Here is a 25270-nt window from a genome sequence, read left to right as displayed (position 1 = left end):
GCCATGATTGTGAAGCCTCCCCACTCACATGAAATTGTGAGTCCATTTTCTTTTTCTATAAACAGTCTTGGGTATGTCTTTATCAGCAGCATGAAAACAGACTAATACACCAGTCCTATCAGATTGGGGCCCCACTCTCATGACCTCGTTTCACCTTAATTCCCTTCTTAAAGGCTCTACCTCCAAATATCATACCAATTTAAGAATGACAACTTTCATAAATTTAGAAAGAAGAGCTTTATTTCTCATGAAGAGTTTCAGCCTGCAGGGTGGCCATTCTCAGAGGCTGGGAAGTGTAGCCTCTGGTCAGAAGCCAAAAACAGATACTTCAAGGGAAGGGGAAAAGGGAACAGAAACATATGGTAAGTTGGGTGGTTAAGTGTACATATTCAACAGATTATAGGAGGAGTCATTAATATTTACAAAAGGAAAAACATGCACATGTACAGTTGAGCTTCGTGCCTCTTCATGTGTCCTGTGTACAAAAAATGGCAGTGTTAGCATAATCCCAGGGTGGAGTTTCAGGCCCTCTGGCATCAAAAGATAAAGCAGATGACATGAAAACCTTCACTGCACATTCTCTGTAGATTGGCCAGAACAACTCCATGGTCAATTGCCTCTCATCAGGAAGAAATGCTGGTCCGTTGTTGCACCGAAACTGCAAAAGTGAGGGGCAGCATCAGATGGTTGGTTGATACCAGCAGCAGAGTCTTTTGAGAGGGCTGGTTTCTATTCAGCCTGTAGGGAAGAAGGCCTAATGGCTGTTAGTGAGGGAGCAGGTATAACAAGGTGTGTCCAACCTCTCATACCATCATGGCTGAGAACCATTTTCAAGGTTATTCTGGGGTTTCTATGGCCAAGAGAAGGTCTGTTCACTCAGTTGAGGGGCTTAGAATTTTACTTTTATTTCCCATTAGTTATATCAGGAGGTAGGGCTTCAACATGTAAATCTGTGGAAAGAACACAGACAAAATTCAGTCCATAAAAGATTATTTAAAGCCAAATAAAAATAGGTCAAGAATACCAACCAGGCCAAGGAAATGGACCTGTATTCCACCAGTCATAGAAAGATGTTGAAAATCTTGATCGAGGTTATAAAAGTGTTTTCAAGAGAGGCATCCTCCTTTTCATTTTCCTGTTCTATAAAGTAAGGACTATTTTCTAGGAGCCCTTTCAGACTGTTAGGGTATGATTGCTGGCTACATTTTAGAAAATTAATCTCTAAGAATTGCTAACTCTGTCTGAATCACGGGCTATGAAGCAATTATGTCACCAAAAGTTAGATAATTTGTAAGGGTCATTGTTTTTTATTCTAAAATGGCTAATAAATATAGACCAGTTGCTGTCAAGAGCAACAGAATCCTGCAAGTTCTTAGTATCATCAAATAAATACTAATACAGAATAAGATGGTCTGAGTGTGGTGGCTCACACCTGTAATCCCAGCACTTTGGGAGGCCAAGGTGGGTGGATCACTTGAGGTCAGGAGTTCGAGATCAGCCTGGCCAACATGGCAGTCTCTATTAAAAATACAAAATACTAGCCGGGCATGGTGGTGGGTTCTTGTAATCCAAATTTCTTAGGAGGCTGAGGCATGAGAATCACTTGAGCCCTAGAGGCGGAGGTTGCAGTGAGCCAAGATCACGCCAGTGTACCCCAGCTTGGGTGACAGAGTAAGACTCTGTCTCAAAAAAAATATATAAAAAGACATAATAAGGTGAACCTGTGAGATTTTTTTAATTTGGACAATTCTGGCATGATTAGCTTGCATCATAAGGGACATTTGTAAATATTTTTCCAAGGCCTTACTTTTATACAGTTTCCAAAAGAAATCCTGGGTCTTCTTTAACTCCCTGCTCAGTAAAATGTGAATTGAAAGGCAGTATTTTATACCAAAGGGCCAGAGCTGGAAGGATACTTCTGAAATTACTCATTTCTGACTCTCACATCACAGACGAGTAAGCTGAAGCCCAGAGGTACACAGTGATTGGCCTGAGACAGCATCCCAGCTATTTATTGGAAAAGCTTGCCTGACGCAAACAAGAAATAAGCCTTATTTCAAGATTTTCAACATCTTTCTATGACCAGTTATGACTGGTGAAAAACCAGAACTGCTCTAAAATTTAACCAACATTATGTAGTACTTGCTATGTTCCAGGTACTGCTTAAGTCAGTTTCTCTCCTGGCCATAGAAAGTACCTAGGGATATTGTCAAAAGGCAGCTTCTGATTCAGCAGGGCTGGGGCCAGGTCTGAGAGTCTGCATTTCTATTATAACAAGCCCCTAGGTATTGCTGATGACACTGGTCTGAAGACAATACTTTGAGTAACAGGGGTCCAAGTACTTTATTTATTTATTTATCTATTTATCTATTTATTTATTTATTTATTCATTTATTTGAGACAGAGTCTTGGTCTGTGGCCCAGGCTGGAGTGCAGTGGCATGATTTCAGCTCACTGCAACCTCCGCCTGCCAGGTTCAAGTGATTCTCCTGCCTCAGCCTCCTGAGTAGCTGGGACTACAGGCATACATCACCACACCCAGCTAATTTTTGCATTTTTTAGTAGAGACGGGATTTCACCATGTTGGCCAGGCTGGTAACTCCTGACCTCAAGTGATCTACCCACTTGGACCTCCCAAAGTGCTGGGATTATAGGCAGGAGCCAACATGCCCCGCCCCAAGTACTTTATAAATATCAATTCTTCTATTCTCCAAAATAACCCTGCTACTGTTACCGATATAGGTACTGTTGCTATTCCAATTTTACGGAGAAGGAAAGTGAGTTGTCTAAGGGCACACAGGCAGAAAGGGCCAGAGTCAGGATTTGTACCCAGGCAGCCTAACTGTAACTGTGCTCTTAACTACATTACCCTCAGATTCTCGAAAGCAATCCATGATCATCTGCATGCATCTACATATCTGCTTTCAAGGCTGGGGCACTAACACTCTATTTTAGTATGCTGTCATTAAAATAATCACCATGAAAATTATTTTTAAAACTAAGAAATGCTCATGATATAATGTTAAGCAAAAATATCAGAATACAAAATACATCAGGCCAGGCCAGGCTCCCTGACCACCCACCTCCGTCACTCAAGTAGGAACCACCCAAGTCATCCCTGCAACAGCAGGAAAGGTGTTCTCTCTTTTTCTCTCTCCCAGAAACTACCCCTGGGAAACTTCATTCTTGCTCCTGCTCCCCAACAAACACTTTAGGAAGTGAGGTCTCCCCCGATCAAAGACGAGAGAAAAGCAGTCACGGCACCCTGGGAGCAAGCCAGCCACCCTAGCATCTATAGCTTTCTTTCATTCATTCAATAAACATCCACCGAGAACCTACTATGTGCCATACACCATCATAGGTGCTGGGATACAAAACAGACAGAGTCCCTGCCCCCATGAAGATTACATTCTAGTGGGAAGTGGCTGACAATTTTTAAAAACATAAAAATAAGCATATTATATAGTATCTTACTAGACGATAATTGTTATAGAAAAGTAATAGAGCAGGGGAGTCAGCAGGGCTGGGGGGAGGGGGTTGCAATGGTACTTAGGGTTGTCAAGGTGACCTCAGCAAGAAAATGACATCAGAGAGAGGATTTGAAGTGAGGGAGTTCATGATGCACATGTCTGGGAAAGAACATTCCAGGCAGACAGAACCACAGGTGCAAAGGCCCTAAAATAGAAACACATCCAGAAAGTTAAAGGTGCAGCAAAGAGGCTGTGGTGTCTGAAATGGATGAGTGACAGGAAGAGGAGTCAGAGAGAGAATGGTTAGGGGAAGGGACAGATCATGCAGAGCTTCATTGGCCTTAATGAGGGCCTTGGCCTTTACTTTGAGAGTAATGAGGAGAATCAACCTCGGAGAACAAGGATAGAAGCTTGAAGACCAGCTAAAAGGCAACTGCAAGAATCCACGCAAGGGATGTTTGTGGATCAGACCAAAGTGGTTGCAGTGGAGATAGTGAGAAGTGGTAATGAGATTCCAGATATCGGGGTTTTTTGAAAAATTAGATGTGAAATGTGAGCAAAAGAGAGGAGTCAGGGATGCTTCCAAGGCAAGTAACTCGGGCACTTAAACACATGAAGCAGTCCTTAACTGAGATATGAAAGAAGGTAAGGAAAGCCAACTTGGAAGAAAGATCTAGAGTTCAGTTTCAGACACGTGAAGGTGTAAATGCAGAGACATGGAATAGATGGTTGTCTCTGTGAGTCTGGAATTCAGGGATAGGTGTGGGCTGGAGGTGCTCGTGTGGGAGTTTGCAGCACAGACAGCCATGAGACCAAATGAGATTTCCAAGAGCGTGTGGAAAGCAAGAAAAAGGAGCGATCTAAGATCTGAGCCCTGGATGTGTCAATGAAAAGAGAAGGAAGCAACAAACATCTGGGGAGATGTATCCAGCAGCAGAAGAGGTAGGAAGGGAAGTGCAGAGTCTTGGAAGTCAAGAGAAGAAAATGTTTGCTGGAGGAGACAGTGAGCAGCTGTGTCAGCTGCTGCTACAAGGTGAGGTGGGATGAAGACTGAGAACCAAGCTTTGGATGCAGCAAGGCAGAGGCCATGTTGACCTTCACGAGCAGTTTCATGGAAGTAAGAAGAGGAACATTTTTCCCCACAGGAAGGATAGAAAACTTCAATGATAAAAATGGGAAAGGGGCACCATGGCTGGCATTAAACCTATAGGGAGGGATGGAGGAAGAAGCAACAATGCCTAGGGCCCTTAAAGAACAGATCTGTGTCGTCCAAGCTGAAATGCTTCTGTGAGTGTAGGAAAAGGCTTTATGTTCTCATGACTCAACAGATTATGCCGCTAATTTACTGACTCTTTGTTCTCTCTTCAGCTGTGCCCTGAATAAAGCTTAATCTCTTAAGCAGAAGAAAAAAATGAAAGGTCATTGACCAGCAATTAAGCTATCACTCAAATGAAACCTGGATCCAGTTCATTACATGAAAGGGATACTTGCAACATTCTTCCTCAATTTGAGATTTGTGGCTCCAACAATGGAGTTTTGGCTTTGATATTGCTGCCACACCTTTGGAACAACAATATTGGGACATTCACACTGTCCTTTCTCTGTATTCGGCCCACAGAAGCCAGATTTCTGCGTTCAAGGCCAAACCTGCTCTTTCTATCAACTCTGTAAAATCATCTCCTATCACCAGCATTCCTGCCAAGTTACCCATTTAGAACTGTCTCTTTCTTTTTCACACAAAGCCATATGTGAATGCAGAAGAGATGATATACTTAAACCCATCAGAATCATTCCTTTTTTATCCCAAAAATGGAAGATCTGCCTTAAAATTCCTGAACAGTACCTTCTAACTCATTAGCAATTACCAATTGCTTGTTTCCCTAGTTAAACCAGACTATAAAATATATTTCTAGGAAAGCACCTAAGACATTATACTCACACAGATGATCATCTGTTTTGTTTCAACCTGATGGGAAGAACTATCATTATTACTCCCATGGCTAGGAAATAAGACAATTGCAATCAAACCTCATCATTTCAGATCCTGCTACTCTGACAATAACAGTAATTCAACCTTGATTGAAGATTACCTTTGTAGCACATTTGAAAAGAAGGCATTGCAAAGAAAATTAATAACACGAATAATGTCCAGGGAAGATATTTAAACTACTTAGAACATAAAGAGTTTCAAATATCATCAATTTGTTAAAGGAGAGCTATCTTCAACAATACTAGCACAGAAAGACAGGATGCATGTGCAATTATGATAGGTATCTACTCATGGGTTCATCATGTCCCACCTTTTCCCAAATCTTAGGAGGTTTTGTTGTAATTGCTGAGCTACACACACGCGCACATACACACACCCACTACCTCACCCACAGTCATGCAAGTATCTTCAAACAACTTGCCAACCCACACATTTTATTTGACAACACCCACACTCCACCCACAATTAGGTTTCCCAGATTCAAAAAGTAAATTGCTGGTCCTTTCTTTTGGTGCACAATAAGAAAGTAACAGCGATACACTTGAGTCATAAATGGACTCCTCCCCAAACTGCTTTCTCATAATTATATAATTATAATTTTAGCAGTATAAAATTAAAAGAAAAAATATTATTTCTTGCTTGACTAAGAAATAACCTATGAAAGAGATTTGCCTCTTCTCCATGCCTATAGATTTCATCATAGAGCAGAAATAATTGGAATCTGTGCTTAACAACAAAAAAAATACACCAAGATTCATTTACGAAATTCAAAATAAATAACATGCTATCTCAAATTATTATTTTTAGATGTCGAGTTGTATAAGCAACATGCAGAGGATGAAATTTGAAGGCAGCTCCTCACAAGATGTAAGCATGAGAGAGGCATATATAAAGAATCTTACCAGCCCAGGACCAGCAGATGATGAAATCTGACAGATTGGCTGGCATTATCTCCCCCATTCCGGGTGCTTGTCTCATGCAATCTGCTCCCACGGGGCTGAGCCATTGCCTCACTCTAAAAACATCAACCACACACACACCACCTCCGATCCTGGAAACTGAAGAACTCTACACTGTGGTAAACATTTGTTCTCTGAAGTTTTCTTCACTAAACTTTTAGGATTCATATTTACCAAATGTTAAGAATGTACCAAATGCACAACATTCAGAAAATTTCCTCCATCGCAATCCACAATAGTTCAAAAATATTTGTTCAACAAACCTCTGTTGAACACCTGCTATGTGCCAGGCACTGCAGTAGCTATTAAAGATATAAAGCTGAATCAGAGACTGGTCCCCTCCTAAAGGAGATCAGCATGCATGTAGAAAACAGTGTCACAAATATGACGTGAACAGTGCAACGGTAGAAAGGAAGGCAGTGTGATTCATGCCTTCTAAGAGATTGAGGAAAGCAATGTTGCAGAGGTTGTATTTGAGCTCAGCTTGCAGAAGGAGTTCACTGAAGGGGAAGGACAGAAAGAGCATCCAGACACAGCAAAGCCCTGAGACCTGTTTGGGAAACTGAAAATCCAGAATGACAAGGGAAAGAGCAGACTACAGTGATGGACTGGGCAGGAAAGGTTTTGAATGCCATGCCTTTATTTTATACTAAAACAATAAGAAACCATGAATGACTTTTAACCAAGGAAGAATAATCAAATCAAATTATATGGTATAATTACATAATTGTGGCAGTTCAGAAGATGGATTGAAACAGGGAGAGAAAATCAGGACTTAAAGTGGAGCTGTGGCAATACAGAGAGGAGGAGGAGGCAAGAGCTATTCCAGACATAAGATGAACAGGATTCAGGGACCTTCGGATGCCAGAAGTGAAGAAGACGGAGCAGCACGGGATGAATTCAATGATCTCAGTGACAATGACAAGTGAGATGAACTTTCATGAGCCAGTCATGGGAAAGCAGGAGGAGGTGAAAGTTTGGGTGAAGCAGTGAGTTCAGTGTTAGCTATTTAATGGGTTGCCTAGGAGGAGTGGAAGAAAGGGATGGAGGAGGTCAAGAAACTCTACGTCCAAGTGTTGTCAGTGCTGAAGTTAAAGCCAGCCAGATGATAACAGGAGATGAAGTCAGGAGAGAAATGGCAGCCCGGGAGTCAGTGGATGTAACGGAGTGACCCAGATGTTGATAGGTTATGGCAACTTGTGTAGAAGAGCATAATCTGGCTGGATTGAGTGTCCCTCTGGGGCCAATGTTCTTGGATGACTGACTTAAGGAGCCATTCCCAAACCCTTTCTCCCTAAAGCCACATACTCGTTTTCCCTGTTTTCCTTTTAGCTAAAGGGGGCAATGTGGGGATACTGGAACTCTGCTGGGAGCCTCCAGAAAAACTTATGCTTCTCTGATAAAATGAACAGACTTAGTTGGTGCTTCCCCCACCATCTTCCTTGAATGCAGAAATAATGTCCAAAAGTTCTTTGAGCCAGCTTGTCACCCATGAGGTGACAAAAAGCCAATATATGAATGATAGCCAGGTAAGAAGACAGGAAGTCCCACTTTCTAGCTCTAGATTATAGGGAGCTTAGGCAAGGCCCAAAGCAAAGCAGTATCATAGAAGGAAAATCAGGCTTTAAATGAGTCAAAAGGAAGGAGGCTTATTCTAAGGAAAGGCTGAGGACAGAAAGTGTGTCCTGCTGTTTCCCCAGCACCCAGCATGATGCCTGAGATCCAGGAGCTACACACCATGCATTTGCTGAATCAACAAATAGTAAGTGGATGGAAGGACTTCAAGGAAGGCTTGAGGGAGGAAGTGCAAGTCAAAGAGTTTGAAGGAAAAACTCTGTCAAAGAAATGGGGACATGCTGGCTGGTCAGTTAGAGCCTTTGCCCCTTGGACAGAGGTCTCAGATCACAGCAAGGAGGGAAGCAGGTGCTGGTTGAAGGACAGTTTCAGGCATCAAGTCCCAGAAAAGAAAAGGCAGAAATAGTGCTCAGAGAGAAAACCATCTGAAACAACAGTATATTGGCCTGTGTCCCTTTTACAGGTCCGCTAGCAGAAGCAGTTCTCAAGGCCTTCCATTTCAGGAGAGCCATATCATTAACACCATGAAAGAATACAATTTCATCCTCAGATGCCTATAGCTCTCAAGTCCACCCAAGGACTCCTGAGGGGGGACACAAGTCATCTTGTAGGGTGAGGTTTACTCTGCCTGACTCATAGGAAAGCCAGCCCAGAATCTTTGATCTTCCACTTCTTCAGGCCCGACAATGGCAGGATTTAATCCACAAGAACTAATTCTAACAGCAGAAAGTTGGGCATTGGACAAGAAAGATCTAGCCAGCTGCAGGGTTCCGAGAGATGCAATCTTGCAAGAGGTGGTACTGCTTCAAGAGCTTTCTGGGTGGAGAAAGATGGCCCAGCTGGTGGAGACAGCCCACAGCTGGAAGAAATTTGCTATCCAAAAAGTGTTCATAGAACGTTCCACACAACCTCACAGTCTCCCAAATATGACTGCAGCCTCACTTTCTCCTTGTATACCCCTCTCCCCATGCCACTCCTTTCTGTACCCACCTACACATTCTGTTCCCACCTACACATTCAATAAACAAAATAAATCTAATGATGCCTTATGTGGTCTTTTTACAAATAGCAGCCAAAATAGACATATATTGACAATACACACATACCAGAATCACATGGAGAAAGAAAGAAAGTAAAATGTCATCAGGCATTGAGGGCATCTGCAGCATGTGGGCACAGCTCTGTTTCTAATACTGAGATGCATTTTCTATCATTTAAATATCTAAATGTTCCACGTAAGGGAGAATTGACATTTTCAAATGTTAGTTTCATACATATAATTCCAAGAGAGTCCTACCAAATTGCTGGAGAAACTAATCTAATTTTCAATAGACTCAGAATACACTCCAGATAAGACTGCATTTAACGTTTTGTTCTACATTAGTAAGCCTCCTCTCACATTGCGTAGTTGGGGACGAAGCCCTAACAAGATATAGCACCACCTATTGACCCGATACTAAAAATACAGGCTGTCCATTTGAGCATATTCAGGCTCATAGACTATGTAGGGTTGAGACATGTAATTTATTTCATATCAAATGATCTTTAACATTTCAACAGATTTAATAGAAGCAAAGTGGGAATAAAAACTGTAAACATTGTCAAGGTATTCTGCCTCCATTCTTTTAATGTTATTTCTTATAGCTCTATTATAAGAACTTAATCTTATCTATTTGTCTTAATTATCTTATTATCCCAATCTTATCTATTTGTATTTGCTCCCTGGGTTCATTAAATACATATTTATTAAGCACCTATATATGCCAGATCTTGTGTGTGGCAATAGAACCACAGTAGTAAACAAGACCAACATGACCCCTCACCACCGAGAGCTTACAGTTTTCCTAGAATCTGACCACTTTTCATCACCTCAACTATGAATGCCTTAGTCCAAAGCCACCCAGATGATTGCAGGAGTCTCCTCACTGGTCACCCTGCTTTCACAGTATGCCTCCACAATCTCTTATTGATGGAGCATAGAGGGAGTCCTTTAAAACCTAAGTCAGATCACAAACCTCCTCTGCTCTAAAATCTCCAAAGCTTCCATCGCATCCAAAATGAAAAATAATTACTGTATAAGACCTGGCCTCCCCTTTCCACCTCTCTCCATCCTCCCAGGCCCCAATCTTGCACACCAACCATCCTGTCCTCCCTACTCTTTCTCAAAGTCAGGAAGCCGCGGGAGTCTTTGCACTTGCTAACCCCTCTGCTTGGATACTCATCCTCAGATGCCTGTATGACACACTCCCTCGAGGTCTTTGCTCAAATAGCACACGATTCGTGAGGCCCTTCTTGACCACCTTTCCTGAATTCATAACAGCACTCCTTATGATGGCATTCCTATCTCCCCTGCCCCCCGTTTATCCATCATGCTTATCACTATCTGACCTACTATCTGCAGGCACTCTCCTGTTTGTCTGTGGTTGTCTTCTACAACTGGAGTACAAGCTCCATGAGGGCAGGGACTTTGTTTTGTTAACTTTGGAATCTCCAGAGCCGCAAACAGTGTCCATTATTCATCTGTCAGATAAAATCTCATCCACTTTCCCTGTGTATCTTTCTCATTCTCTAGACCCTGGTTCCCGAGGGCAGTGAAGGAGTCAGATATGGGAAAGTTTCATACCAAGTCTAGGACACAGGAGAGCTCGTCCTATGCATGTTTGGGGGCAGGGCTAGATTCATGGATGTGTTCCATGCTTAGAGGGGCCCTGTGCCAGGTTTAATGCTCTCAGTGACCAAACTGAAATCCTTCATAATTTTTGGAAAAAAGGACCTGCATTTTCCTCTTGCCCTGGGCTCCCATAAATTCTGTAGCCAGTCTTGTTTTGAGGATTTGGAATAAAACATGTGTGAGTAAATAGCCCACGGAGAACATCCATCGAAAGATAAACAGTTCTCTCAGTGCATGGCCCTTTTGCTAAGTCACAACCACCAGCTATTTCATCACTGATCATTCCAGGAAGGGAGCTTGACCCCTGAGGGTATGGGAGGTTTGCTCTCTTCAGCCTAGGACTAACCCTATCCTGCTAGGAAGTCAAGGGATTGTTCCCAGCAGTTCTTTCTTCTGCACCCTTCTCACCCCATCTCTGGCTCTCACCAGGCCACAGGCTGGAATTCCCCACCAGCAAGATCAATCCATGCCAAGAGAGAAGGAGTAACTTACATGGATACAATTGTTAAATTAACTCCTGCAAAGCTTACATTTAAAATAGGCAGGAGGGGTCAGGCGCAGTGGCTCATGCCTGTAATCCCAGCACTTAGGGAGACCAAGGCAGGTGGATCACTAGAGGCCAGGGGTTGGAGACTAGCCTGACCAACACGGTGAAACCCCATGTCTACTAAAAATACAAAAATTAGCTGGGTATAGTGATGGGTACCTGTAATCCCAGCTACTCGGGAGGCTGAGGCACGAGAACCGCTTGAACCCGGGAGGCAGAGGTTGCAGTGAGCCGAGATCGTGCCACTGCACACCAGCCTGGGTGACAGAGCAAGACTCTCCCAATAAATAAATAAATAAATAAATACTCAGGAGGGTTCCCAGTGGGAAAGGGTCACAGTGTGCAGTTTTAGCTTAGAGGTTGAGGGGAGGGAATAGATGGGACTGGGCCCAGAAGGGTGGATGCTTGGGGGTATGTGGTGTAAAAGAGGGAGCAGAGCAGAAAGGTAAGAAAGGGACATAAAACATCTCAGAAGACTTAGCAACTGCTTTGTCTTGGCTCAGGACACCAACAAATGGCTCCTTGTGTTTTCCTGGACATAGACAAAGAGGTGGAAAAAGGGGAAAGAACCATGGGTGCTCCACTGCCCTCTGCTGGCCCTTGCAAGAAGTGTCCTGTGTGCTGGCAAAGTGTCATGGGGTTTTCACTTGAATGATGGCTGCACACAAAACATTCGTGAGTCCTGAGAGCAGGGGAATAGTAAGATATGGGTAAGCAAAATTCTTCTATTCTATTCTATTCTATTCTACTCAGTGAAGTACTAAACAGTATGGTACAACAGCTTTGGGAATTCAAGCCAGGAAAAAAGCCTTAGGTAGATGGGTGGTTAGTGGATAAAGACAAACTTGAATTTGTCCTTGAAGTATAGGAAGGATTCAGACAAGAGAAAGAAGAAGAAAGAGAGATTAGAGGTGAAAGGAAAAGCTTTCAGAGAAAGACCCATAAAGACAAGAACAGACACAGAAGAGAGATGGTTAAGCCCAACTCATACTTTGAATATTAAACAATGTTTACAGCAAGATGAGGACAGACTATGCCTTTCCTCAGGCAAGAAATAGGGCAACATCTGAAAGAACAAAGGAAGTTCTTGCCACTAGAAAGCTTGGCGATGTCTCTCATTAGACTTGTTACGAAGTCTCACTTTTCACACCCCTGTGAAATAGAAAGTAGGCAGGCCAGAAGCAAAAATTCCCCAAGCAAAGTGGTGACATGTTAGAGGCACTTGAAGGCAAAATAGTGAACCTTGGCCACCCAGAGGTTTGTAACACTCTCCAAGTGTAGACCACACCGAGACTGATGCTATCTCTCAGGTGGGACCCTGAGATTCCAAAACTGATTGGAGCCTGAGTGCTGACGGCTTTGTTTTGGTGGCTTTTCTAAGGTTCCTCGGGATAAGTAGGTTGTAATAAAATACAATTTCCTTTCTTAACGACACTGGTTCTCAAACTTTGGGGAACATACAATAAAACACAACCGGGTACTTGTCAAAATATAGAACGGCAGGCTCCATCTCCCAAGATATCGACACAGGAGGTCTGACTGCAGTTTATTAATCTGCATTTTAAATAAGTCTCATGCACTCCCCAGATGATTCCGATACAGGTAATTTTAGGACCATGTTTTGTACTGCCCTATAAACTGTTTCTCAAGTCACTGGTTAACTCTAATGCAAACCCTTGAGCTTCAGATCCAGTTTTGTAGGATCTCAGGAGCTATTGCCACCCAACTTCAGAAGAGTTTCTGCAAGACTTTCCATTCTGTCATGATCTTCTTTCACCCAGAGGTATTCAATATTCACACAAGAACGGAGAATTTGAAAGATGCCCTGATTTAGCCTGTATGGGCTGCTGCAACAAAATGCCACAATGTGGGTGGCTTGTAAACAACAGAAATTTATTTCTCACAGGCCTAAATGCTAGAAAGTCCAAGTTCAAGGTGCCTGCAGATTCAACGTCGAGCGAGGGCTGCACTTCTTGGTTGATAGATGGCCCCTATCTTGCTGTGTTCTTACATGGGGAAGGAGCAAGGAAGCTCACTGGCACCTCTTTTATAAGGGCACTCATCTGATTCAGCAGGGCTGTGCCTCCCAATGGCCCCACGTCTTAAAACCATCACATTGGTGATTAGGTTTCAACAGAAATTTGGGAACATAGGGTAGGGGAGGATTAACATCCAGACCAAGCTCAAGCAAACAGTATCAGTTAGAACAGGAATTACCTTAGACCTCAACCTAATACCTAACCAGAATTATATGTGACCATTTTTGTCAAGTTTTGGTTTATAAATGCAAAAGGCAGGAACCCCTGACTTTCACAGAAGGAAAAGCCATGGCAGTTCTTGTGATTAACTGGAACCAGCAGTGATGGATTTGGGATAGTGAGACAGGCCTCCATGTAGTCTTCAATGAGCAAAGGATGCCTGAGCTAATTCATTCATTCAGCAAAGGCTTCCTGAGTGCCCATCTCGTGCCAGGCACCAGAATCCTCGCAGTGAGCAAAACTGGTACATGTTCTCCCTATGGTTTGTAGAGAAAGACAGAAGATACTTTCAAATGGTAATAAGAGCTGGAAAAAAAATCGAGGATTGGGTAAGGAGTGGCTACTTTAGGTAGAAAGATCAGGGGAATGACTCTGATTCAGTAATATTTATGCTAAGATCTGAATGTCAATAAGCTGGTCATGGAAAGATCCAGGAAAAATCTCACTTATATGTGAGATCTAAAAAAGTTGAACCCATAGAAAACAGAGGATAGAATGTTGGTTGCCAGGGGCAGGGAGAAGGGTGGTTGGGGAGATGTTGGTCAAAGGGTACAAACTTTCAGTTATAAGATGAATATGTCCTAGGGATCTAATGTACCGCATGGTGACTCTAGTTAACAATGCTGTATTATGTATTTGAAATTTGCTGAGAGTAGAAACTAAATGTTCTTGCTACACACACACAAACACACACAAATGGTAACCAGGGTGAGGTGACAGATATGCTAACTAACTTGATTGTGGTAATGATGTCACAATATATATGTGTATCAAATCATCACATTGTACCTCTCAAATTTACACAGTTTTATTTGTCAATTATACCTCAATGAAGTTGGAAAAAAATAAATTTAAAAAAGATCCAGGAGAAGAACAGTAGATGCAAACCTCTGAAATAGAAAGGAGCTTGGCGTGCTTGAGGAACAGGAAAAAGGCCAGTGTGACTGGAACAAGTGAACAAGAGGAAGGAGGAGTTGGAAAAGCAGAAAGAAGCTGGCTGCGGCAAAGGCATCGCTATTGCTGCAGTGGCAGAGAACTATTTTCAACAATGACACTCCAGTGACAAATCTTTGGTTCTGTGGGTGATTGCCAGGCTTTTCCGTACACACTGACACAATGAGTAACTTGGGTCTGTCTAGTGGAAGATTTCAACCTTGTGAAGCCATCCTCTCCCCCAAAGCCTTTTCTCCTCGTTCAAGATATGAAATTATACAAAGAAGGCAGAACAAGATGTGATTCCTCTGTGATTCCAGAATAAGATGCCTGGCTTTGAAACGAGACAATCATATGTTTTAGTTTCGCCTCTGTCACCTTTTAGTTGGCAAGTTACTGAAACAACCTGAGCTTTGTTTCCACATCTGTGAAATGGGGATAACATAGAAGACCTTACTCACAGGGTTGTTGTAGGCATTGTGTGAGACAACACACATAAATCATTTACTGCCGCAGCTGGCATATAATAGTAAGTGCATACAAATGTTATTCTTCTCCAAGAAGCTTCATTTCTCTAATTTAAGATGTTGATGGAAGTTAAACAGAAAGCCTGTCTGGAGTAATCACACTGTAACCTGTTATTTGTCATTTGTACCTTAGTGTGAACGAGTCTGCAATTCTTTCTCCAAAGCGCTACAAAGTTGGATTCAAGAGAAAGAGGGGGCTGGGTGCAGTGACTCACGCCTGTAATCCCAGCACTTTGGGAGGTCGAGGCAGGCGGATCACTTGAGGTCAGGAGTTTGAGACCAGCCTGGTCAACATGGTGAAACCCCATCTCTACTAAAAATACAAAAAATTAGCCAGGCATGGTGGCAGGAGCCTGTAATCCCAGCTACTCGGGAGGCTGAGGCAGGAGAATCGCTTGAACCCATGAGGCGGAGGTTGCAGTGAGCCGAGATCGTACCACTGTACGCCAGCCTGGGCAACAGAGGGAGACTCCATCTCAAAAAAAAAAAAAAAAATAGAGAGAGAGAGATTGAAAGAGAGAGCGAGATTCTAGATTACAGAGGGGCCAGAGGAAAGAGGAGAAAACTATTTGGGGAAGAAGGGGTACAATCTCTGAAGTCTTCAGTGTTTAAATTCCTTAAAAACTATTAATAAAGGGAAAGAAGCCGGCATGAATTCTGACTTTCCTGTACAAACTGCACCTCAGAGTAACCAAATGCTGATGAAAGAAGTTTCTCTTCCAGACCAGTATTCTGGCTAAGGCATAGGAAGCAACAACAGAACTGGAGTATTACCACTGAGCAACCTCTTATGAGCTAAGGAGCTGAGTTAATCTGTACATCAGGATAGCTCATGTCACAGAAGCAGAGAGAACCCAGCATTTTGTGTCTCCAGATAGAAATACACACACCACCCCCTATGAGATATTTCTGCCCTACACTCAAGCCTAAAGTTTTAGGTCTAACTATCAGTTTGATGGCAATACAGAGACCAGAGGAACAGGTTAAGCATTACAAGGAAGCAATCAGCAAAATCCAGACTACGGGAAACTCTATTGGAGAAATCACTCAGTTTCTTCAACAAATAAATTGCAATGAAAAAAAAAAAAAAAAGAAGAACATGAGGGGAAACCTGTAGGTTAGAAAAGATTTGGCTGGGCACAGTGGCTCACGCCTGCAATCTCAGCACTTTGGGAGGCCAAGGTGGAAGAATCACTTGAGCCCAGGAATTCCAGACCAGCCTCGGCAACACAGTGAGACCCCATCTCAAAAAAAAAAAAAAAAAAAAACTAGCCAGGCATAGGGGCACATGTCTGTGGTCCCAGTTACTCAGGAGGCTGAGGCAGGAGGATCACTTCAGCCCGAGAGGTCAAGGCTGCAGTGAGCAGTGGTTTTGCCACTGCACTTCAGCCTGGATGACAGAGTAAGACCCTGTCTCAAAAACAAAGAAAGAAAGAAAAGATTTAAGAGGCATCCCAACCAATTACAACATAGGAACCTATCAAAAATCCTGATGCAGACAAACCAACTATAAAAGTAAAAGCTTATAATAAAATCAGTGAAATGTGACTGGATATCTGACAATATTAAGGAATTGCCAATAATTTTTTAGGTGTGGTCATGATATTATGGTTACTTTTTAAAGAGTCCTGGCTCATGCCTGTAATCTCAGCACTTCGGGAGGCCAAGGCAGGTGGATCAGGAGGTCAGGAGTTCAAGACCAGCCTGGCCAACATGATGAAACCCCATCTCTACTAAAAATACAAAAAATTACCCAGGCATGGTGGCAGGCGCCTGTAGTCTCAGCTACTCGGAGTGCCGAGGCAGGAGAATTGCTTAACCCCGCGAGGTGGAGGTTGCAGTGAGCTGAGACCGTGCCACTGCACTCCAGCCTGGGCAACAGAACAAGACTCCATCTCAAAAACATAAATAAAAAGGCCGGGCGCGGTGGCTCAAGCCTGTAATCCCAGCACTTTGGGAGGCTGAGACGGGTGGATCACGAGGTCAGGAGATCGAGACCATCCTGGCTAACCCGGTGAAACCCCGTCTCTACTAAAAAATACAAAAAAAAAACTAGCCGGGCGAGGTGGCAGGCGCCTGTAGTCCCAGCTACTCGGGAGGCTGAGGCAGGAGAATGGCGTAAACCCGGGAGGCAGAGCTTGCAGTGAGCTGAGATCCGGCCACTGCACTCCAGCCTGGGCGACAGAGCGAGACTCTGTCTCAAAAAAAAAAATAAATAATAAATAAATAAATAAATAAATAAATAAATAAAATAAAATAAAAAGAGTCCTTAACTTTCAGAGATATATGCTGGAATATTTACACATATTTGCATTTACGATATGCATAGATACTTATAAATATATATTTACATATATAGATACATATAAATATATGTATAATACCTGGAACTTACTTCAAATTAATCCAGTAGGGGGACGGGAAAGATGGAGTTCAGGATACACTATCCCAAAATATGATATCCTGGCATTTGAGAGAACAACAGAAGCAGGAAGGCCTCTCTCACCTTTCCCTCAGCCTTCTCCCCTGAAGCAGGTCATAAATTCCTCATTTGAAAGGTACCCTTCCTATACCTGGAGTGAAAGGAACATCCTTACCTCTGAAGACACAGGGACACAGAGAGGAACCTGAACAAACAGGTCTTGCTAAGTTTCCCCCTAGCTTATTACCATTCAATCACATCCTTCTGCCCTGCAGTCATATTTCTCCATGACGGTCCATGCTTCATCAAACCTAAGCATAGCAATACACAAGTGCACCTGTTTACTTGAATCTTCATTTCCTTAAGAAGTCTCCCCTTCATATAAAACTTATGTGAAATAAATGTGTATGCCTTTTGCTTGTTAATCTTCTTTTGTTATAGGAGCCTCAAATACGAACCTAGGATGTGTGCGAAAAAGAAATCTTTCCTCCCCTGCAGGGGTTTGGGTTTTTTTTAAATAACAATACAATAATAAAAACTAAAATAAAAACAGAAAAATGATCAAATGACTTCAAAATTTTTCTTAAGTTTCTGTTACCTGCACACATTGCACTGCTAAGCAAGGGCTCCATGAGTTGGAGGCATTTGAAAGCCTTTACGTGGACATAACCACAATCATGAGCATGGCCAGTATTTATTGTTAACCTATACAATCTAAGTCCAATCTAGGAACATGCTCAACCAGAAGAAAAATGGTGCAATTGTATGAAAACAAAAATCCAGACAGAAGATAAAGCTAGAGTCACTCACTGTGAGTTCCTTGCAACTCTGTTTTGCCCAGTTCTTTATGAGCTGCTGAAGACTGAGGGACCATGTTTTATTCATCTCTCTGTTTCCAGATCCTAGCACAAGCCTGACACATAGCAGCACTGTGGACAACTGGATAAAGAGGAGCACAAAAAATAGGGCTGTAGATTAAGGGAAATATTCTATAATTGAAAGCAGGGAGATGGGAGCTGAAGCCAGTCTGCTAGAATGGCCAGGGAAGAGTAAAGCTCTAAGACTGTGCTCAATCTCCCGGAAGCCAAAATGATAACCAATACAAAAAACACCAGCCAAGGGCTGGGTGCGGTGGCTTACGCCTATAATCCCAGCACTTTGGGAGGCCGAGGGGGGTGGATCACGAGGTCAGGAGTTCAAAACCAGCCTGGCCAGCATGGTGAAACCCCGTCTCTACTAAAAATACAAAACTTAGCTGGGGATGGTGGTTCAGGCCTGTAGTCCCAGCTACTCAGGAGGCTGAGGCAAGAGAATCTCTTGAACCCAGGAGGTGGAGGTTGTGGTGAGCCGAGATCACGCCACTGCACTCCAGCCAGGGTGACAGAGTGAGACTCTGTCTAAAAAAAAAGAAAGAAAAAAAAGAAACACCAGCCAAGGCAGGAAAATTGTTTGAGCCCAGGAGCTCGAGACTGGACTGGACAACATAGCAAGACCTCATCCCTACTAAAAATTTTAAAATTAGCTAGGCATGACAGTTCACACCTGTAGTCTCTCAGCACTTTGGGAGGCCAAGGCAGATGGATAGCTTGAGCCCAGGAGCTCAAGACCAGTTGGGCAACATAGCAAGACCTTCTCTCCAAAAAAAATTTAAAAATTAGCCAGGCACATTGCCATGCACCTGTGGTCCCAGCAACTTGAGAGGCTGAGGTAGGAGGATCACTTGAGCACGGGAGGTCAAGGCTGCAGCAAGCTATGATCACACCACTGCACTTAAGCCTGGGCAACAAATCAAGACCCTGTCTCAAAAAAAAAAAAGAAGAAAAGAAAAGAAAAGAAAGAAAGGGAGAGAGGGAAAGAAGGAAGGAAGGAAAGAAGGAAGGGAGGAAGGAAGGAAGGAAGGAAGGAAGGAAGGAAGGAAGGAAGGAAGGAAGGAAGGAAGGAAGAAGGGAGGGAGGGAGGGAGGAGGGAGGAAGGGAAGGAAGAAAGGAGAAAGAAAGAGAGAGATAGAAAGAGAGAAAGAGAGAGAGAAAGAAGAAAGAAAGAAAGAGAGGAGGCAAGGTGAGGCAAGGAAAGGTGAGGTGGGGAGGGGTGAGGAGAGGCAGGGCAGGGCAAGGCCAAAAGACAAGAAAGGGCCTAGGAAATCATCAGACTCAGGGATTGTGGTTTGTGGCTTTAAACTGATTCAGTCTCTCTTCCACACAAGAGTCAGCCATTGCCAGGCAGGTCTGGGAACTAAAGAGCCTTAGAGGAAACCCAGCTTTTATTCCTGGGAGTCAACAAAGAGCTAACAGTCCCTGGAGAAGGTGAAACCACATCAGCAAGGTGGGGCCTCTGCACTGCCTGCTGGGAAATTCCATCCTTTGCAATTCCACCCTGTTTACTTCTCTCACCGGGCCAGAGAAAGCACATAGGGGGCTTTTTGGAGAAAGGTTGGGAAGCAGGGAATCAGTAACAGTGTGGGAAGAATAAACATTCCTGGGACAAAGCGACAGTGGAGAAGGTAGAGTGTGTTATATGGACAGTGTTTCACATACACAGCTTGAAAACCTACACTTAACTTCATTTCCAAATTCTTCTACAGTTTTTGCCTCTCAGGGCATGCACTTGGCCATGTAATTGCTGTGCAGCTCAAAGCCTGATTCCTGGCACATCCACACTCAGCCATAAAGCAAAACCATCTGAAAGCACTTTCAGTGTCAATTTACTACTGAGGCTCTTTTCCCAGGATTCCTCAACCATGGCCATGAGCAGCAGAAAGAACTTCTGATGAGGTACTCAGGGCTTGGGAATATACCAAAGTCAATCAGGCTCAACACAAAGTCCCTTATGCTAGGTTTTTCTTGCGTTTTGATTCCAAGCCCCACTTACCGCCCCAGGCAGACCCACAGTGGGCATTGCCGCTTGGGAAGTCTCAGCTGCCTTCCAACGGTCTTGTTTTCACATAAAGGGGTCCTAAACAACACTTCCAACATTGTCTGCAAAGGTGTGCTTTCCCTTCGGCTCAGGTTCCATGCCACCACTCCTTCGCTCTTTTATTGCAAATGATATTAGATGTGAACTTGAAAAAGAAATTTGTCCTCCCTTAATTTTTCCTTTTCTCTATCTTCATTGGAGTATCCCACAGCCTGGATGTAGAAAAGAATGTTCTTCCCCCTTCCTTGCACACGTGTGCATGCGCACACACACAGGCACATTTTGTAAGTCTCTATCTTTAAGAATCCACAGCTAAGGCTGAGTGCAGTGGTTCATGCCTGTAGTCCCAGCACTTTTAGAAGTCGAGGCGGGTGGATCACTTGAGCCCAGGAGATCAAAGCTGCAGTGAGCCAAGATTCCAGTCTAGGTGACATGGTGACACCCTGTCTCAAAAAAAAAAAAAAAAAAAATCCACTTTCTTTCATAAAATCCACTATCCACCACAAAAAAAATACCTTTTTTATGTTTAAATTTTATTTATTATTTATTTATTTATTTATTTATTTAATTATTTTATTATCATACTTTAAGTTCTAGGGTACATGTGTACAACGTGCAGTTTTATTACATAGGTATACATGTGCCATGTTGGTGTGCTGCACCCATTAACTCATCATTTACATTAGGTATATCTCCTAATGCTATCCCTCCCCCGCCCCACCCCATGACAGGCCCCCGTGTGTGATGTTCCCCGCCCTGTGTCCAAGTGTTCTCATTGTTCAGTTCCCACCTATGAGTGACAACATGCAGTGTCTGGTTTTCTGTCCTTGCAATAGTTTGCTGAGAATTATGGTTTCCAGCTTCATCCATGTCCCTACAAAGGACAGGAACTCATCCTTTTTTATGGCTTCATAGTATTCCATGGTGTATATATGCCACATTTTCTTAATCCAGTCTATCATTGATGGGCATTTGGGTTGGTTCCAAGTCTTTGCTATTGTGAATAATGCTGCAACAAACATACGTGTGCATGTGTCTTTATAGCAGCATGATTTATAATCCTTTGGGTATATACCAGTAATGCAATGGCTGGGTCAAATGGTATTTCTAGTTCTAGATCCTGAGGAATCGCCACACTGTCTTCCACAAGTGGTTGAACTAGTTTACAATCCCACCAACAGTGTAAAAGTGTTCCTATTTCTCCACATCCTCTCCAGCACCCGTTGTTTCCTGACTTTTTAATGATCGTCATTTTAACTGGTGTGAGATGGCATCTCATTATGGTTTGATTTGCATTTCTCTGATAGCCAGTGATGATGAGCATTTTTTCATGTGTCTGTTGGCTGCATAAATGTCTTCTTTTGAGAAGTGTCTGTTCATATCCTTCACCCATTTTTTGATGGGGTTGTTTGATTTTTTTTCTTGTAAATGTGCTTAAGTTCTTTGTAGATTCTGGATATTAGCCCTTTGTCAGATGGGTAGATTGCAAAAATTTTCTCCCATTCTGTAGGTTGTCTGTTCACTCTGATGGTAGTTTATTTTGCTGTGCAGAAGCTCTTTAGTTTAATTAGATACCATTTGTCAATTTTGGTTTTTGTTGCCATTTCTTTCGGTGTTTTAGACATGAAGTCCTTGCCCATGCCTATGTCCTGAATGGTATTGCCTAGGTTTTCTTCTAGAGTTTTTATGGGTTTAGGTCTAACATTTAAGTCTTTAATCCATCTTGAATTAATTTGTGTATAAGGTTTAAGGAAGGGATCCAGTTTCAGCTTTCTACATATGGCTAGCCAGTTTTCCCAGCACCATTTATTAAATAGGGAACCCTTTCCCCATTTCTTGTTTTTGTCAGGTTTGTCAAAGATCAGATGGTTGTAGATGTGTGGTATTATTTCTGAGGACTCTTTTCTGGTCCATTGGTCTATATCTCTGTTTTGGTACCAGTACCATGCTGTTTTGGTACAAAACACCTGATACTGTAGCCTTATAGCATAGTTTAAAGTCAGGTAGTGTGATGCCTCCAGCTTTGTTCTTCCTGATTAGGATTGTCTTGGCAATGCAGGCTCTTTTTTGGTTCCATATGAACTTTAAAGTAGTTTTCTCCAATTCTGTGAAGAAAGTCATTGGTAGCTTGATGGGGATGGCATTAAATCTATAAATTACCTTGGGCAGAATGGCCATTTTCACGATATTGATTCTTCCTATCCATGAGCATGGAATGTTCTTCCATTTGTTTGTGTCCTCTTTTATTTCGTTGAGCAAAGTTTTGTAGTTATCCTTGAAAAGGTCCTTCGCATCCCTTGTAAGTTGTATTCCTAGGTATTTCATTCTCTTTGAAGCAATTGTGAATGGGAGTTCACTCATGATTTAGCTCTCTGTTTGTCTGCTATTGGTGTATAGGAATGCTTGTGATTTTTGCACATTGATTTTGTATCCTGAGACTTTGCTGAAGTTGCTTATCAGCTTAAGGAGATTTTGGGTTGAGATGATCAGGTTTTCTAAATATACAATCATGTCATCTGCAAACAGGGACAATTTGACTTCCTCTTTTGAATACCCTTTATTTCTTTCTCTTGCCTGATTGCCCTGGCCAGAATTTCCAACACTATGTTGAATAGGAGTGGTGAGAGAGGGCATCCCTGTCTTGTGCCAGTTTTCAAAGGGAATGCTTCCAGTTTTTGCCCATTCAGTATGATATTGGCTGTGGGTTTGTCATAAATAGCTCTTATTATTTTGAGATATGTCCCATCAATACCAAATTTATTGAGAGTTTTTAGCATGAAGGGCTGTTGAATTTTGTCAAAGGGGTTTTCTGCATCTATTGAGATAATCATGTGGTTTTTGTCTTTGGTTTTGTTTATATGATGGATTACATTTATTGATTTGCATATGTTGAACCAGCCTTGCATCCCAGGGATGAAGCCCACTTGATCATGGTGGATAAGCTTTTTGATGTGCTGCTGGATTCGGTTTGCCAGTATTTTATTGAGGATTTTTACATCGATGTTTATCAGGGATATTGGTCTAAATTTCTCTTTTTTTGTTGTGTCTCTGCCAGGCTTTGGTATCAGGATGATGCTGGCCTCATAAAATTAGTTATGGAGGATTCCCTCTTTTTCTATCGATTGGAATAGTTTCAGAGGGAAAGGTAACAGCTCCTCCTTGTACCTCTGGTAGAATTCGGCTGTGAATCCATCTGGTCCTGGACTTTTTTTGGTTGGTAGTCTATTAATTATTGTTTTTGTAAATTAAACACTTCACAAATTTGTGTGTCATCCTTGCACTGGAGCCATCCTAGTCTTCTCTGTATTAGTCCGATTTTAATACACATGCTGCCAAAGCGAACATCATAACTATCTATTGATAAAACTCCCTTGTAATCCTCTTCCAAAGTTGTTAGACAGCTTTTAATGGAGACCAGTATACTCCCAACATACTGGCAGATGATAAATTACAAAGGGCATTACCTGAAGATAGTGTATTAGTCAAGTTCTCCAGAGAAACAGACCCAGTAAGATACTTAGAGAGATATGTAGAAAGAGATTTATTATGAAAGATTGGTCCATGAGATTATGGAGGCTGAGAAGTTCCACAATCTGCTGTCCGCAAGCTGAAGGCCCAGGAAAGCTGATGGAGTAATTCCAGCCTGAGTGTGAAGGCATCAGAACCAAGAGTGCTGATGCCCAAGGGCAGAAGATAGATGTCACAGCTCAAGCAGAGAGAAAATTCACCTTTCCTCCGCCTTTCTGTTATAGCTGGGACTTCAACAGCTTGGATGATGCCCAGCCACTTTGGTGAGGGCCGATCTTTACTCAGTCTACTGATTCAAACACCAATGTTTTTGGGAACATCTTCACATACACACCCAGAAATAATGCTTTACCAGCTATCTGAGCATCCCTTAGCCCAGTCAAGTTGACATATGAAATTAACCACTACAAATGGGCAGATACGTGAACAAAAAAAGAGAGAGAGAGAGAAAGCCCTTAGGAAGAGGAAATGCCCAGAGCTTCTAATTAAAATTCAGAATAGTATTGTTAAAATTCAGAATAGTATTGTTTTCTTCTTTTCTAATTTTTCTAGTTCCAGGAAGTTAGGCAGGAGTGTCATCAGCAGAAAAGGCCATCCCAGGCCTGTGAAACTCTGTGGGTCTGCCCAGCAGCCACGGGAGGACCAGTGCAGTTTGCTTTTCCAGGAGAGACAGAATATGCTGCCCCAGGCGTGCTGCCAGATTCCCTGGGAGACTGAGAAGTGGCCAGCTTTGAACTCCAGTGATCCAGTGCAAAAGCCTCAGAACCCAACACAACCTAACTTGGAATCCCATTAAAAACACTTGGATGAGTTCCCAAATATCTGAGTCTTAATATCCCAATCTACATAAAGTGAATCCTAGAAAATCTAAATAAGAACATGGGGTTGTGACTGTGAGAATTAAGACAGTGTATGTAAAGCACCTGACACTGTGTCTGGATGCTCTCAAAAATGCTCTCAGTAGTTTGCTTTCTGTCCTGCCTTATAATCTTCCTGTATCTCCTTTCCCAGTTATTCATTTGGTCACACTTGACAGGAAAATCCTTACATTCCACTGAAAGCTATCAGCTGCCACTGAAGGATGCTTTATCTCCAGGGCAGATCGTCATAATACTCAAAACTGAGTTTACTCTGGATTTACTTGTTGATTTCTAGCATATGAAAGACATCCAATAATAGATGCCCCCTATTTATTATGATAATTCTGCTTTTTTTTTTTTTTGAGACAGGGTCTTTCTCTGTCACACAGGTTGGAGTGCAGTTGTGCAATCCCTGCTCACTGCAGCCTCAAACTCCTCGGCTCAAGCAATCCTTCCACCTCAGCCTCCTAAGTAGCTGAGACTACAGGCATGCGCCCCGACACGTAGCGAATTTTTTAAATGTTTGTAGAGACAAGGTCTCGCTTTGTTTCCCAGGCTGGTCTTGAACTCCTGGCTTCAAGCAGTCCTCCCACCTCAGCCTCCCAAAGTGCTGGGAT

The 25270-nt window shown here is 42.7% G+C and overlaps 1 protein-coding gene and 1 non-coding gene across 2 annotated transcripts in view; both read right to left on the bottom strand.

Annotated features, from left to right (window-relative positions):
- Positions 1 to 218: 218 nt before the first annotated feature.
- Positions 219 to 25270, bottom strand: part of LY96 (lymphocyte antigen 96) — a 118449-nt gene continuing 93397 nt past the window's right edge. The window contains exon 6 of the transcript XR_004059295.1: positions 219 to 950. The gene's annotated coding sequence lies outside the window, so the exon portion shown is untranslated. The remainder of the gene's footprint in view (positions 951 to 25270) is intronic.
- LOC115899765 lies at positions 23504 to 23610 on the bottom strand. Its single transcript, XR_004059374.1, has one exon. It is a non-coding gene; the product is annotated as a U6 spliceosomal RNA (small nuclear RNA).

This window comes from Rhinopithecus roxellana, chromosome 9, assembly GCF_007565055.1.
Source record: "Rhinopithecus roxellana isolate Shanxi Qingling chromosome 9, ASM756505v1, whole genome shotgun sequence".
NCBI lineage: Eukaryota > Metazoa > Chordata > Mammalia > Primates > Cercopithecidae > Rhinopithecus > Rhinopithecus roxellana.
The sequence above is the reverse complement of the archived record's forward strand: the minus strand, read 5'-3'. Positions and strand labels throughout refer to the sequence as shown.